This window comes from Bufo bufo, chromosome 2 (genome assembly GCF_905171765.1).
Source record: "Bufo bufo chromosome 2, aBufBuf1.1, whole genome shotgun sequence".
Classification (NCBI taxonomy): Eukaryota; Metazoa; Chordata; class Amphibia; order Anura; family Bufonidae; genus Bufo; species Bufo bufo.
The window spans coordinates 472,314,518-472,328,371 of record NC_053390.1 but is presented as its reverse complement, the minus strand read 5'-3'; the positions used below and the strand labels follow the sequence as shown (position 1 = coordinate 472,328,371).

At 43.7% G+C, this 13,854-nt stretch overlaps 1 protein-coding gene across 1 annotated transcript in view; it reads left to right on the top strand.

Annotated features, from left to right (window-relative positions):
* Positions 1-2,828: 2,828 nt before the first annotated feature.
* The window catches only part of MPND (MPN domain containing), a 253,005-nt gene continuing 241,979 nt past the window's right edge, over positions 2,829-13,854 (top strand). The window contains exon 1 of the mRNA XM_040417738.1: positions 2,829-2,958. The gene's annotated coding sequence lies outside the window, so the exon portion shown is untranslated. The remainder of the gene's footprint in view (positions 2,959-13,854) is intronic.

Genomic DNA, 13,854 nt, shown 5'->3' with positions numbered 1-13,854 from the left:
TTAAGTACCAGGACATCAGGGCGTACAGAGGTTATGGTCCCTTTAGACAGGACAATTCAGCAGACGATTGTGTTCTGGGCAAGCGCCTGCTTGTCAGTAAAGAAGAGCGCTGCATTTACATGCAGAGATCTCCTACACAGTATGGAGTGGAGTGATCGCTAATGCCATAGATTGACCCTATACTGACCTATCTCTCAGAAGGCAACAACGAAAATACATCAACCTATATAATTCACCCCTCCAAATTTTCTCTTTTAAGGGTTTCTGTCACCTGAAAAATGGGTATCAAGCTGGCTGACATTAGCGATGTGCATAACTATATTACTATATAACTATATTAGTGCCATCTCACTGCCTGCCGAAAAACTTTTATAATATGCTAATTAGCTTCTAGGAGCGGGGGGGGGGGGGGCGTTGCACCAACTCCTAGAGCCTCCGTTTGCCCACCTCTTTTCGCGCCCTTCTTCTCTTGATTGAAAGGGCCAAGGCAGCGCTGCTCTCCTCCTGCGGGCCGTGTCTACTAAGAAAATCTTGCGCCTGCGCCTCCCCGTTCAGTATTCGGCGCAATGAGGGAAGGACGCTCGACGGCTGCTGGCTTCCTCACTGCTCCTGCACTGAATACGTCACAGTGAGGAAGCCGACTGTAGAAGAACGTTCTTCCCTCACTGCGCCTGCGCCGAATACTGAACACGGCCGGCGGGAGGAGAGCAACGCTGCCTTGGCCCTGTCAATCAAGAGAAGAAGGGCATGAAAAGATGTGGGCAAACGGAGCATCTAGGAGTAGGTGCAACGCCCCCCCCCCCTGCACCTAGAGGCTAATTAGCATATTATAAAAGTTTGTTTTTCTCAAAAACGGCAGCAGGCAGTGAGATGGCACCAATACAGTTATGTTCAGCTGACATTAGCACATCGCTAATGTCAGCCAGCTTAATACCCAATATTTCAGATGACCCCTAAAATTTGGAGGGGTGAATTATATAGGTTGATGTATTTTCTTTGTTGCCTTCTGCGAGATTGACCCTATACTGACCTATCTATGGCATTAGTGATCACTCCACTCCATACTGTGGAGGAGATCTCTGCATGTAAATGTCAGCCAGTTTAATACCCATTCTCCAGGTAACAGAAACCCTTTAACAGCAGATAGATGAAAGCCAAGGTGGGGGGCGGTCCACCCCAGGTGCCGGCTCTCAGGGATGGAAGCGTTCATTGCTGGAGCTGGATCTGATCACTCACTGACAGCTCAGCTCCCCGCGCTTGGTGCACAGAATGGTGAAGCAAGCAGGGAGACTTCTCCCTTCTCCACCATTCAGCTTGCAGGCACAAATCACGCTGCCAGCCTGTGTGTGAGAGCGCTCTGTGAGCTTCAGGAGCGGGACAAGGTGAGTAGTTACTGTGTTTTTTTTTTTTTTTAACACAGAGGGGCACAATGGGCATTTCTACTCTGGAGGGGGCACAGAGGGTATTGCTAATGTGAAGGGGGAACAATGAGCATTTTTACTCTGGAGGGGGCACAGAGGGTATTGCTAATGTGAAGGGGGCACAATGGGCATTTCTACTCTGGAAGGAGCACAATGGGCATTTCTACTCTGAAGGGGGCACAGAGGGTATTGCTAATGTGAAGGGGGCACAATGGGCATTTCTACTCTGGAGGGGGCACAGAGGGTATTGCTAATGTGAAGCGGGCACAATGGGCATTTCTACTATGGAGGGGGCACAATGGATATTTTTACTATGGAGTAGGGCTGCACGATATGGGAATTTTGTGCGATTGCGATTAGGGCCCTAAAAATTGCGATAACGATGCAATATTTTAAGGGAATTGTGCTAGAGGTCTATTTGCTTGGATTTTCCCATATGAGCCGCTGACGCAGCTGGGTATGACATAGTTATGGGGGATCTGTGGATGATGCACTGTTATGGGGGATCTGTGGATGATGCACTGTTATGGGGGATCTGTGGATGATGACGCTGTTATGTGGGGGATCTGTGGATGATGACGCTGTTATGTGGGGGATCTGTGGATGATGACGCTGTTATGTGGGGGATCTGTGGATGATGATGCTGTTATGTGGGGGATCTGTGGATGATGACGCTGTTATGTGGGGGATCTGTGGATGATGACGCTGTTATGTGGGGGATCTGTGGATGATGACGCTGTTATGTGGGGGATCTGTGGAGGACGCTGTTATGGGGGATCTGTGGAGGACACTTATGGGCATTTCTACTCTGAAAGGAGCACAATGGGCATTACTACTATTAAGGGTGCACAATGGGGATTATTACTGTGAAGGGGGCACTATGGGGATTATTACTGTGAAGGGGCACAGATTAGGGCAGTACTACTGAGAATGGGACACAGATAGGGCATAACTACTCTAAAAAAAACTACTGTGAAGTTTGTACAATGAGGGCAATACTACTGTGAGGGGGTACAATTTTTTTTGTAACGTATTGGGGGGGGATGCTAGAGAAAGGACCTGGCCTGGCTGGTGCCAAACAACCTAGGCACGCCACTGGCTTTAAACAAACCTCACAGACACCAATGCTCTTCTCCACATTCAATCTAGCTGATAAAGGGTTAACAGAAGGCAGTGACTTCTCAGCCGGTCCACTAGCCTCCCCAGACCAGTATTCTGAAGAACGGCTGACAGGGAGGATACATCTCACCCTGCGCGCCTGACTGAGGCAGCAGCTGACTGCTCCAGCCGGGCCCCCGCCCTGCAGTTCATTCACAGGACCTCAGCACGTACTTCCTCTAGCAGTGGCGTCACATCCACTCTGGGAGATCCCTCCTGCAGGGGAGGGTGACTCCATCCAGACAGCCCCGGAGCCAGCATTCACCTGTCTCAGCAAATCCTCCATCTCTCACCCAGACTGTGCCTCAGCAGTAGCCAGTCACCAGTGGTCTTCACACGCCAGTCCGGACCCTTTGCTCACCTTCAGATCAACTCAAAGGTAAACATATTAACAGATCAATAAGTGGTGATCCGATGTGGACCCCGTATCTAATTGCTCGGGTGGGCTTACATTCTATGTTCAATCATTGTTATTGTAGTTAGTAGATGATAATACAGCACAGCAATATGACTACCTATATATGTAAGGGGGTGGACAAAGAAGACAAATAGTACACCTGATGCTACATAGAAGAAATACCAGTACATCCTCTAGTGGTCTAATTGTCCTTAACCTCCTCCCGACCGCCTAACGCAGGGATGCGTCCTGCGGGCGGTCGGTTTGTTCCTCGTTGATGCATCGGCGCGTCATCTTGCGAGACGCGAGATTTCCTGTGAACGCGCGCACACAGGAGCGCCCGTTCACAGGATCGGAAGGTAAACGAGCTGATCTACAGCCTGCCAGCGGCGATCATTCGCTGGCAGGCTGTAGATGCGTTTTTTTTTTTTTTAACCCCTGAAAGGTATATCAGACGCTGTTTCGTTAACAGCGTCTGATATACCTGCTACCTGGTCCTCTGGGGGTCCCTTTTGCTTGGATCGACCACCAGAGGACACAGGCAGCTCTGTAAAGTAGCACCAATCACCACACTACACTACACCCCCCCCCTGTTACTTATTAACCTCTGATCACCCCATATAGACTCCCTGATCACCCCCCTGTAAGGCTCCATTCAGACGTCCGTATGTGTTTTGCGGATCCACGGATCCGCAAAACACGGACACCTCGGATCCGCAAAACATGGACACCGGCAATGTGCTTTCCGCATTTTGCGGATCCGCACATTGCCAGAACTATATAGAAAATGCCTTTTCTTGTCCGCAATTGCGGACAAGAATAGGACGTGTTCTATAGGCTCTACAAAAAACGCAGTGTTCGCTCGATCAGGCCTGATCTTGTTCGCACACTTGCGTTCAGTCCGCCCCACCGCAGTGACAGTAATGTATTTTTTTTGATCACTGCAGAAACACCGTAAAATCGCTGCGGCGCTATAAAGATCACTTTTGAGGGGCATGGCGAGTTCATAGAAGATTTTTATTTTTTTGGGCACAAGTTAGCGGAAATTTTTTTATTTTTTTATTTTTCTTGCAAAGTCTCATATTCCACTAACTTGTGACAAAAAATAAAATCTCACATGAACTCACCATACCCCTCACGGAATCCAAATGCGTACAATTTTTTTTGACATTTATATTCCAGACTTCTTCTCACGCTTTAGGGCCCCTAAAATGCCAGGGCAGTATAAATACCCCACATGTGACCCCATTTTTGAAAGAAGACACCCCAAGGTATTTTGTGAGGGGCATGGCGAGTTCATGTAAAATTTTATTTTTTGTCACAAGTTAGTGGAATATGAGACTTTGTAAGAGAAAAAAATAAAAATAAAAAAAAGTAATCATTTTCCGCTAACCTGTGCCAAAAAAAAAAATATTCTAGGAACTCGCCATGCCCCTCACGGAATACCTTGGGGTGTCTTCTTTCCAAAATGGGGCACTTGTGGGGTATTTATACTGCCCTGGTATTTTAGGGGCCCTAAAGCGTGAGAAGTAGTTTGGAATCCAAATGCGTAAAAATGCCCTGTGAAATCGTAAAGATTCTCATTGGAATTTGGGCCCCTTTGCCCACCTAGGCTGCAAAAAAGTGTCACACATGTGGTATCGCCGTACTCAGGAGAAGTAGGGCAATGTGTTTTGGGGTGTATTTTTACATATACACATGCTGGGTGAGAGAAATATCTATGTAAAATGACAACTTTGTATAAAAAAATTGGAAAAGTTGTCTTTTACAGAGATATTTATCTCACACAGTATGGGTATATGTAAAAATACACCCCAAAACACATTGCCCTACTTCTCCTGAGTACGGCGATACCACATGTGTGACACTTTTTTTTGCAGCCTAGGTGCGCAAAGGGGCCCAAATTCCAATGAGAATCTTTACGATTTCACAGGGCATTTTTTACGCATTTGGATTCCAAACTACTTCACAAGTGACCCCATTTTGGAAAGAAGACACCCCAAGGTATTTCGTGAGGGGTATGGTGAGTTCATGTAAAATTTTATTTTTTGTCACAAGTTAGTGGAATATGAGACTTTGTAAGAAAAAAAATAAAATAAAAATATAATCATTTTCCGCTAACTTGTGACAAAAAATAAAAACTTCCATGAACTCACTATGCCCATCAGTAAATACCTTAGGGTGTTACTTTCCGAAATTGGGTCATTTGTGGGGTGTTTCTACTGTCTGGGCATTGTAGAACCTCAGGAAACATGACAGGTGCTCAGAAAGTCAAAGTGCGTAAATTCACATTTTTGCACCATAGTTTGTAAACGCTATGACTTTTACGCAAACGAATAAATATACACTTATTGCATTTTTTTTTTTTAATCAAAGACATGTAGAACAATAAATTGAGAGAAATATTTATATAGAAATGTAGTTTTATTTGAAAAATTTTACAACAGAAAGTGAAAAATGTCATTTTTTTTGCAAAATTTTTTGGTCAATTTCGATTAATATCAAAAAAAGTAAAAATGTCAGCAGCAATGAAATACCACCAAAAGAAAGCTCTATTAGTGAGAAGAAAAGGAGGTAAAATTCATTTGGGTGGTAAGTTGTATGACCGAGCAAAAAAATGTGAAAGTAGTGTAGGTCAGAATTGTAAAAAGTGGTCTGGTCATTAAGGGGGTTTAAGCTAGGGGAGCTGAGGTGGTTAATGAGATAATGAAGACTAATATGATGATACCAAAATCTCAGTATCGAAAATCGGGCTGACAGAGTCTCTTTAAAATGTTGTTTTTATTTTCTTGATTTGAGGCTCTGTTCCCAAGTTATGATACTTTTTCTTAATATGCAAATTAGCCCTTGGGTGCAATAAGAGCATCACCATTGGTCTTGTTGCACCCAAGCTCCACACCTTTCTGTGACTATCCTCTCCCTTGCTGCTTTGATTGACAGGGTCAGACCGTGCAGTGCTCCAGACTAAAAAAAATACCTAGTAGCCATTGGCTCCTGAACTGAAAAATTTAGGAACCAAATCAAATTTTTAGTCGCCAAATCAAAACCGAATGAAGCAGCGTGCATTTCGCATTTTATGAAACGTTCGGCCCATAATAGAACAGTCCTATCCTATTTTTTGGGGTGACAAGGTGACAAAAAAATGGCGAATGCTCACCGCATAGGAGATATTTTTTTATAATTTAATAGTTTTGACTTTTCGGACGCAGCGCTATGTAATATGTTTATTTATTTATTGTTTATATATTTTATATGTAAAATTGGGAAAGGGGGGATTTAAACTTAATATTTTAGGGTACTTTCACACTAGCGTTTTTCTTTTCCGGCATAGAGTTCCGTCCTAGGGGCTCAATACCAGAAAATAACTGATCAGGCATATCCCCATGCATTCTGAATGGAGAGCAATCCGTTCAGGATGCATCAGGATGTCTTCAGTTCAGTCATTTTGACTGATCAGGCAAAAGATAAAACCGCAGCATGCTACGGTTTTATCTCCGGCGGAAAAAACTGAAGATTTGCCTGAATGCCGGATCCAGCATTTTTCCCCATAGGAATGTATTAGTGCCGGATTTGGCATTCAAAATACCGGAATGCACCCACACTAAATCCAGACCCATTCACTTCTATGGGGTTGTGCACATGAGCGGTGATTTTCACACATCACTTGTGCGTTGCGTGAAAATCGCAGCATGCTCTATGTTGTGCGTTTTTCACGCAACGCAGGCCCCATAGAAGTTAATGGGGCTGCGTGAAAATCGCAAGCAAGTGCGGATGCGGTGTGATTTTCACGCATGGTTGCTAGGATGAAAGTCTATTCACTGTATTATTTTCCCTTATAACATGGTTATAAGGGAAAATAATAGCATTCTTTAATACAGAATGCATAGTAGAAGGTCAATATTATGAACATTGGTGGCGCAGTGCGCCCCCCCAACACCCCAGTATAATAAACATTGGTGGCGCAGTGCGCCCCCCCCAATATAATAAACATTGGTGGCGCAGTGCGCCCCCCCCCCCAATAGCAGTGCCAATGAGGGTTAAAAAAATTAAAAAATAATTAACTCACCTCCTCCAATTGATCGTCTCCTGTTCTTTCTTCAGGACCTGTCAAAGGACCTGTGGTGACATCACTGTACTTATCACATGATACATCACATGATCCATCACCATGGTAATGGACCATGTGATGAGCTCAGTGACGTCACCACAGGTCCTGAAGAAAGAACAGGAGACCGGCAGCTACGCGATCAACTGGAGGAGGTGAGTTAATTTTTTTATTATTTTTTAACCCTCATTGGCACTTCCCACTGAGCCACCAATGTTTCTTATATCAAATAGCCGGCATCAAATAGCCTGCACCAGACCTTTGTGACAGGGAGCTGTGATCAGCGGCAGTTAACCCCTCAGGTACCGCACCTGAAGGGTTAACTCAACTGCAGCTGATCGAAGCTCCCTGTCATAGAGGTCGGGTGCCGGCTATTTGATTCCGGCACCCGCCTCCTGTATTTGTATTACAGGTCAGTTTTCTTCATTGGTGGCGCAGTGGCCACAGCCCCTCCCCTCCTCCTCCTATCTCTGTTCGTATTGGCAGCGGCGGCAGCAGCAGCACAGGGGGGAGGGAGAGACTCCTTCTCCACTGCGCTGCTGAGAAGAACATCGGCGGTGGGGCAGAGAACTATCATCTCCTGTGCCCCGTCGCTGTATTCAACTGCAGAGCTGCGGTGGCGGGTCTAGTCGCAAATGGCGACAAGACTAAAAAGTCTTGTCACCATTTGTAAATTCTAAGTCGCATTTTGGTCGCCATCTGGGCCCTGTAGTGGTAAAGCAGTGAGCAAGGGGCTGGCCACAGAAAGGAGTGGAGCTTGGGTGCAACAAGAACAATGAGGAAGCCTTCATTGCACCAAAGGTTTAATATGTATATTAAGAAAAATTATAACTCTGGAACAGTGCCTCAGAGCAACAAAAGAAACAATGTTTTAATCATAGAAACATAGAAACATAGAATGTGTCGGCAGATAAGAACCCTTTGGCCCATCTAGTCTGCCCAATATACTGAGTACTATGGATAGCCCTTGGCCCCATCTTATATGAAGGATGGCCTTATGCCTATCTCATGCATGCTTAAACTCCTTCACTGTATTTGCAGCTACTACTTCTGCAGGAAGGCTATTCCATGCATCGACTACTCTCTCAGTAAAGTAATACTTCCTGATATTACTTTTAAACCTTTGCCCCTCTAATTTAAAACTATGTCCTCCTGTAGCAGTTTTTCTTCTTTTAAATATTCTCTCCTCTTTTACCTTGTTGATTCCCTTTATGTATTTAAATGTTTCTATCATATCCCCTCTGTCTCGTCTTTCTTCCAAGCTATACATGTTAAGGTCCTTTAATCTTTCCTGGTAAGTTTTATCCTGCAATCCATGTACCAGTTTAGTAGCTCTTCTCTGAACTCTCTCCAAAGTATCAATATCCTTCTGGAGATATGGTCTCCAGTACTGAGCACAATGCTCCAAATGAGGCCTCACTAGTGCTCTGTAGAGCGGCATGAGCACCTCCCTCTTTCTACTGGTAATGCCTCTCCCTATACACCCAAGCATTCTGCTAGCATTTCCTGCTGCTCTATGACATTGTCTGCCTACCTTTAAGTCTTCTGAAATATTGACCCCTAAATCCCTTTCCTCAGATACTGAGGTTAGGACTGTATCACTGATTTTATATTCTGCTCTTGGGTTTTTACGCCCCAGGTGCATTATCTTGCACTTATCAACATGAAATTTTAGTTTCCAGATTTTTGACCATTCCTCTAGTTTTCCTAAATCCTTTTCCATTTGGTGTATCCCTCCAGGAACATCAACCCTGTTACAAATATTTGTGTCATCCGCAAAAAGACACACCTTACCATCGAGGCCTTCTGCAATTTCTTTTTTTATCAAGTCCCTCTTGGATCATGAAGATCCAGTGGGGCTGATGGCTGTACTATACTTTGCAATGCTCTTGCATTGCAAAGTATAATACTATTAGATGCCCTGTAATGCCCTGTAGGTGGCAACAGCGGACGCTTTTGCAAAGCGTCCGGTTGCCATGGCAACCATTGGGTGCTGCAATCACAGCGCTGCAGCCCCGATGGTTGAGAGAGGGAGCTCCCTCCCTCTATTAACCCCATGGATGCTGAAACTGCGGCATCTATGGGGTTACAGGAGAGTGTCAGCATAGAGCAGGGGGATCGGGGGCAGCGCTGGAAAGGGGGGGTTCGGGGGCAACGCTGGAAAGGGGCGGGTGAGAATGAATGCATGCGGCGGGGAGGGGGCGGACCACATCAGGGCAGCTGCCTCTAGGAGATGAGCTGCAGGCGGACACAAGGGGGGGCTTGGAGGGGCACAGATGGGGTGCACAGCCACAGATCGGGGGCACAGATGGGGGGGGGGGTATTATGAGGACCCTACCTGATTTCATGCTCTGATCTGCAGAGCGCAGATCAGAGCATGAAACCGGCATTTTTTTCACTGCCGCGATCCGATTGGTTGGTCTGCACAGACTAACCAATCGGATCGATTGTCGGCAAGGGGCCACTCTGATTGGTCCCTTGCCGGCATTAATAGACTGTATGCTGTCTGTGACAGCAGCAGGGCTCGGGCAGAAGCTTTAATCCAAGCGCTTTGTAGCGCTTGGATTAAAGAGCTGGTTTGACGTTTATATACGTGGTAGCTGCACGAGGTATGTGCAGCTATCACGTATATATACAGATTGCGGTCGGGAAGGGGTTAAGTATGGTTTCCATTAATTTCCCCACTGTTGATGTCAGGCTTACTGGTCTATAGTTGCCCGATTCCTCCCTACTACCTTTCTTGTGAATGGGCACAACATTTGCTAATTTCCAATCTTCTGGGACGACTCCTGTTGCCAGTGATTGGTTAAATAAATCTGTTAATGGTTTTGCTAGTTCACTCCTGAGCTCTTTTAATAGCTTTGGCTGTATCCCATCAGGCCCCTGTGACTTAGAACCTCTTCCTCTGTAAAGACACATGCATCAAAAGATTCATTAGTCTTCTTTCCTAACTGAGGTCCTTTTCCTTCATTTTCCTTTGTAAAAACTGAACAGAAGTATTCATTGAGGCAGTCAGCTAGTTCTTTATCTTCTTCCATATACCTTCCTTCTTTTGTTTTTAATTAGGTAATGCCTTGTTTTTAGTTTCCTTTTTTCATTTATGTATCTGAAGAATGCCTTATCGCCTTTTTTCCCTGACTGAGCTAATTTCTCTTCTGCCTGTGCTTTAGAAGCTCTTATAACTTGTTTTGCCTCTCTCTGCCTAATCTAATAATTTTGCCTTTCATCCTCATTTTTTATTTTATTTTTATAATTCCTAAATGCTATATTTTTGTTTTTAATGATTTTGCCCACTTCTGCTGAGTACCACAGTGGTCTCTTCCTTTTTTTGCTTTTACTGACAAGCCTAATGCAATTTTCTGTTGCCTTTAATAGTGCCACTTTTAAGTAGTCCTATTTCTCCTGGACTCCAATGAAACTGTTCCAATCTGATAGGGACTCGTATACCACTAATCTAATTTTAGAAAAGTCTGTTTTTCTAAAATCTAAAACTTTTGTTTTTGTGTGGTGTGACTCAGTCGCTGTACTTATAGTAAACCACACTGACTGGTGATCACTAGATCCCAAGCTTTCCCCTACAGTAATATCAGATACCAAATTCCCATTTGTGAATACTAAATCTAAAATGGCCTCCTTCCAGGTTGGCTCCTCCACTACTTGCTGTAGAGATAATCCCAGTAGGGAATTTAGAATATCTGTACTCTTGGCAGAACTAGCTATTTTGGTTTTCCAGTTTACGTCAGGAAGATTAAAGTCTCCCATAATGATAACTTCCCCCTTCAATGTCATTTTAGCTATTTCCTTAACTAGTAGATCATCTAATTCTTTGACTTGGCCAGGTGGTCTATATATCACACCTACACGAGTTACCTTATGATTATCAAGCTGCAATGTAATCCAAACCCAAATCAGGCGAACCACAGCTATGTGTCTATGCTAACAGTTGGATAGAGAGGTTGCTGGTGACAGATTCCGTTTAAAAAAACATAAGACAATTAGTGTTGAGCAAATCGACCTTTGGATCCAAGATCCGAAGTCGATTCGCTCAAAACTTTGTTTGAATGCTGTACAGAGCTTTTTCTCCGTACAGCATTAAAATGTATGGGATCTGGTGAACTTGGTTATCACCGTAGTCTCATCTGACTTTGTTGAATAACTTTGGGATTTGATTTTTCAACTTTAAAAACATTTTAAAACAGGGATCCAAAGTTGGCATCGGTACCGAGGTACCAGCCAGTACCAAAGCCCACTTCAGATTCCTATTTTAAAATGCATTCAAATACGCAGATAGGAATACCGTAGTAATCCACCAAAGTCTCACGCGACTTCGGGTGAGACGAACTTTGGCTTCACTGAGCCAATACATTTTAATGCTGTACAGAAACAGCGTTAACACTGAAGTGTTTGAAAAAATTTACTTCGGATCTAAGATCTGAAGCTTGATTCGTTCAAGCCTACCAGCCATTGGCATACTTGTCAACAGTCTCGATTTCTGTGTGACTGTTCTCTGAATGAGTCACAAGGCACATAGTTTACACTAATTTGCAGTAATAGTGTGGGACATGCTAAAATCCTACAACCACCAAAGCAGAGGTCGTAATAATGCCTGTACAAGCATTATAGACTCCATTAATCTATGGAGTCGTCCCATTGAAGTGAATGGAACTGAGGAGCTGTAATTACACTGCTAGCTGCTGCAATGTCGACGACGAGCAGGTAAACAGAGAACACATCGCTTGTACGAGTGCTGCATTCTCTTAATACAGCTGTGCCTGGGAGTGCCGGCAGTCGGAGCCCCGCCAATCTGATATTGATAACCAGTCGTCATGATCATTTTTTAATCCAGAAGTTGCCTCTAGGGTTAATTGGTTGGGGGCTTGGTGTGTTCATTCCAAGCCAATGGCTTTCATTTGTAATGTCAGCCAGGACTGTAACAGTCTGAATTGTAAATAAACACTGGCCGTCATCATTTACATATATCAGAGGTCCCTCTGGTTTCTAGTATCTTTTTTATTTTTTATTCAAAGAAACGTTTATTCAAAGAAACGGTATCTAGAAGGAAATTCTTTCAAGGAGTGGAGTGGTGAAAAACAGGTCAAGGCCCCCAAATTGTGCCTGGAAGGCATGTTTCAGTTAAAGCTAATTATACAGTACATGACTAGGAAAAGTAAAAAATGCTTTGGGTAGGAGTGCTCTCCGGAGTATAGCTTGGCCTGCTACACCACTTCGCAATATTTATAAAAATGTTAAACCAATGGCCAGCTTTTTATAAAAACTTCACTTTAATATAAATCCACCTAAAATATCATACCATAATAGTCAATAACTAGTTGAATACAAAGTACCAATTCTAATTGGGAAAAATCACATATACTTAATTATAACATATCATGCATATAATCACCTCTATGAAAAAGACATGTACTCATATAGTCACAGTCCCTGCTATTGTGCCTAGTGCGGAGCTCACGCACTGTATAATGGCACTATTAATACTAAGGCGATTGCCTGTGTGCAGACTGTGCATTAGACTCCAAAGAACTTTTTTATTGGAAAAAATACTCCAATTGGCGAAAATAGAATCTTCTGCTTAGTCCGATGGAGATCATGCAATCAAGATGTTATCCCTTAATATTTCAATTCAGCTCGGCTTGTAAATATTATACACATCACACAGATATGTCCCGTACCTTTGCTGCTTATCCACCAGATGATATCTTTGTTGGCTATTGGTGGTTAATACATACGTGACCTTCTTGTTTGTGTCAGTGAGTTTTCCAAGCTGTCCGCGCTTGTAAACTTGCTCTGTGCTACTGCCGGCAACTAGCTTGTTAACGCGTGCAGAGTAGGGATACAAAGATGCTCCCGATGTTACGGGATATATTCGTGATTGCGTCTCGCTCTGCAAGTTTGGAATTCTGTTATAGTTGTTTTCCTTTGCGTCACAGGTATCACTGTAGTCTCTTTGATTCACCAGACACGTTTAGAAACCGGAGAGGTTTCTTCCTCAGTGGTATATCACAAGAATGAGGGACATGAACATGTTTTATAACAACCCAAATAAAAAAGACTCCATGATTCCATGTCTCCTGTCCTGATATTCAAAAACGGAACTGGACTATATGTGAATAATTCTTACCCTATCAATCTATGTTTTACCTTACTAAGTCTACCATATACATTCTCATGTGCATAAATATATATTTCTTTTAGTAAGTTCATGCATCTCTTTACACCTTATGTTTTTTTTATACACTGCTCAAAAAAATAAAGGGAACACATAAATAACACATCCTAGATCTGAATTAATTTAATATTCCACTGAAATACTTTGTTCTTTACATAGTTGAATGTGCTGACAACAAAATCACACAAAAATAAAAAAATGGAAATCAAATTTTTTAACCCATGGAGGTCTGGATTTGGAGTCACACTCAAAATTAAAGTGGAAAAACACACTACAGGCTGATCCAACTTTGATGTAATGTCCTTAAAACAAGTCAAAATGAGGCTCAGTAGTGTGTGTGGCCTCCACGTGCCTGTATGACCTCCCTACAATGCCTGTGCATGCTCCTGATGAGGTGGCCGACGGTCTCCTGACGGATCTCCTCCCAGACCTGGACTAAAGCATCTGCAAACTCCTGGACAGTCTGTGGTGCAACGTGACGTTGGTGGATAGAGCGAGACATGATGTCCCAGATGTGCTCAATTGGATTCAGGTCTGGGGAACGGGCGGGCCAGTCCATAGCATCAATGCCTTCGTCTTGCAGGAA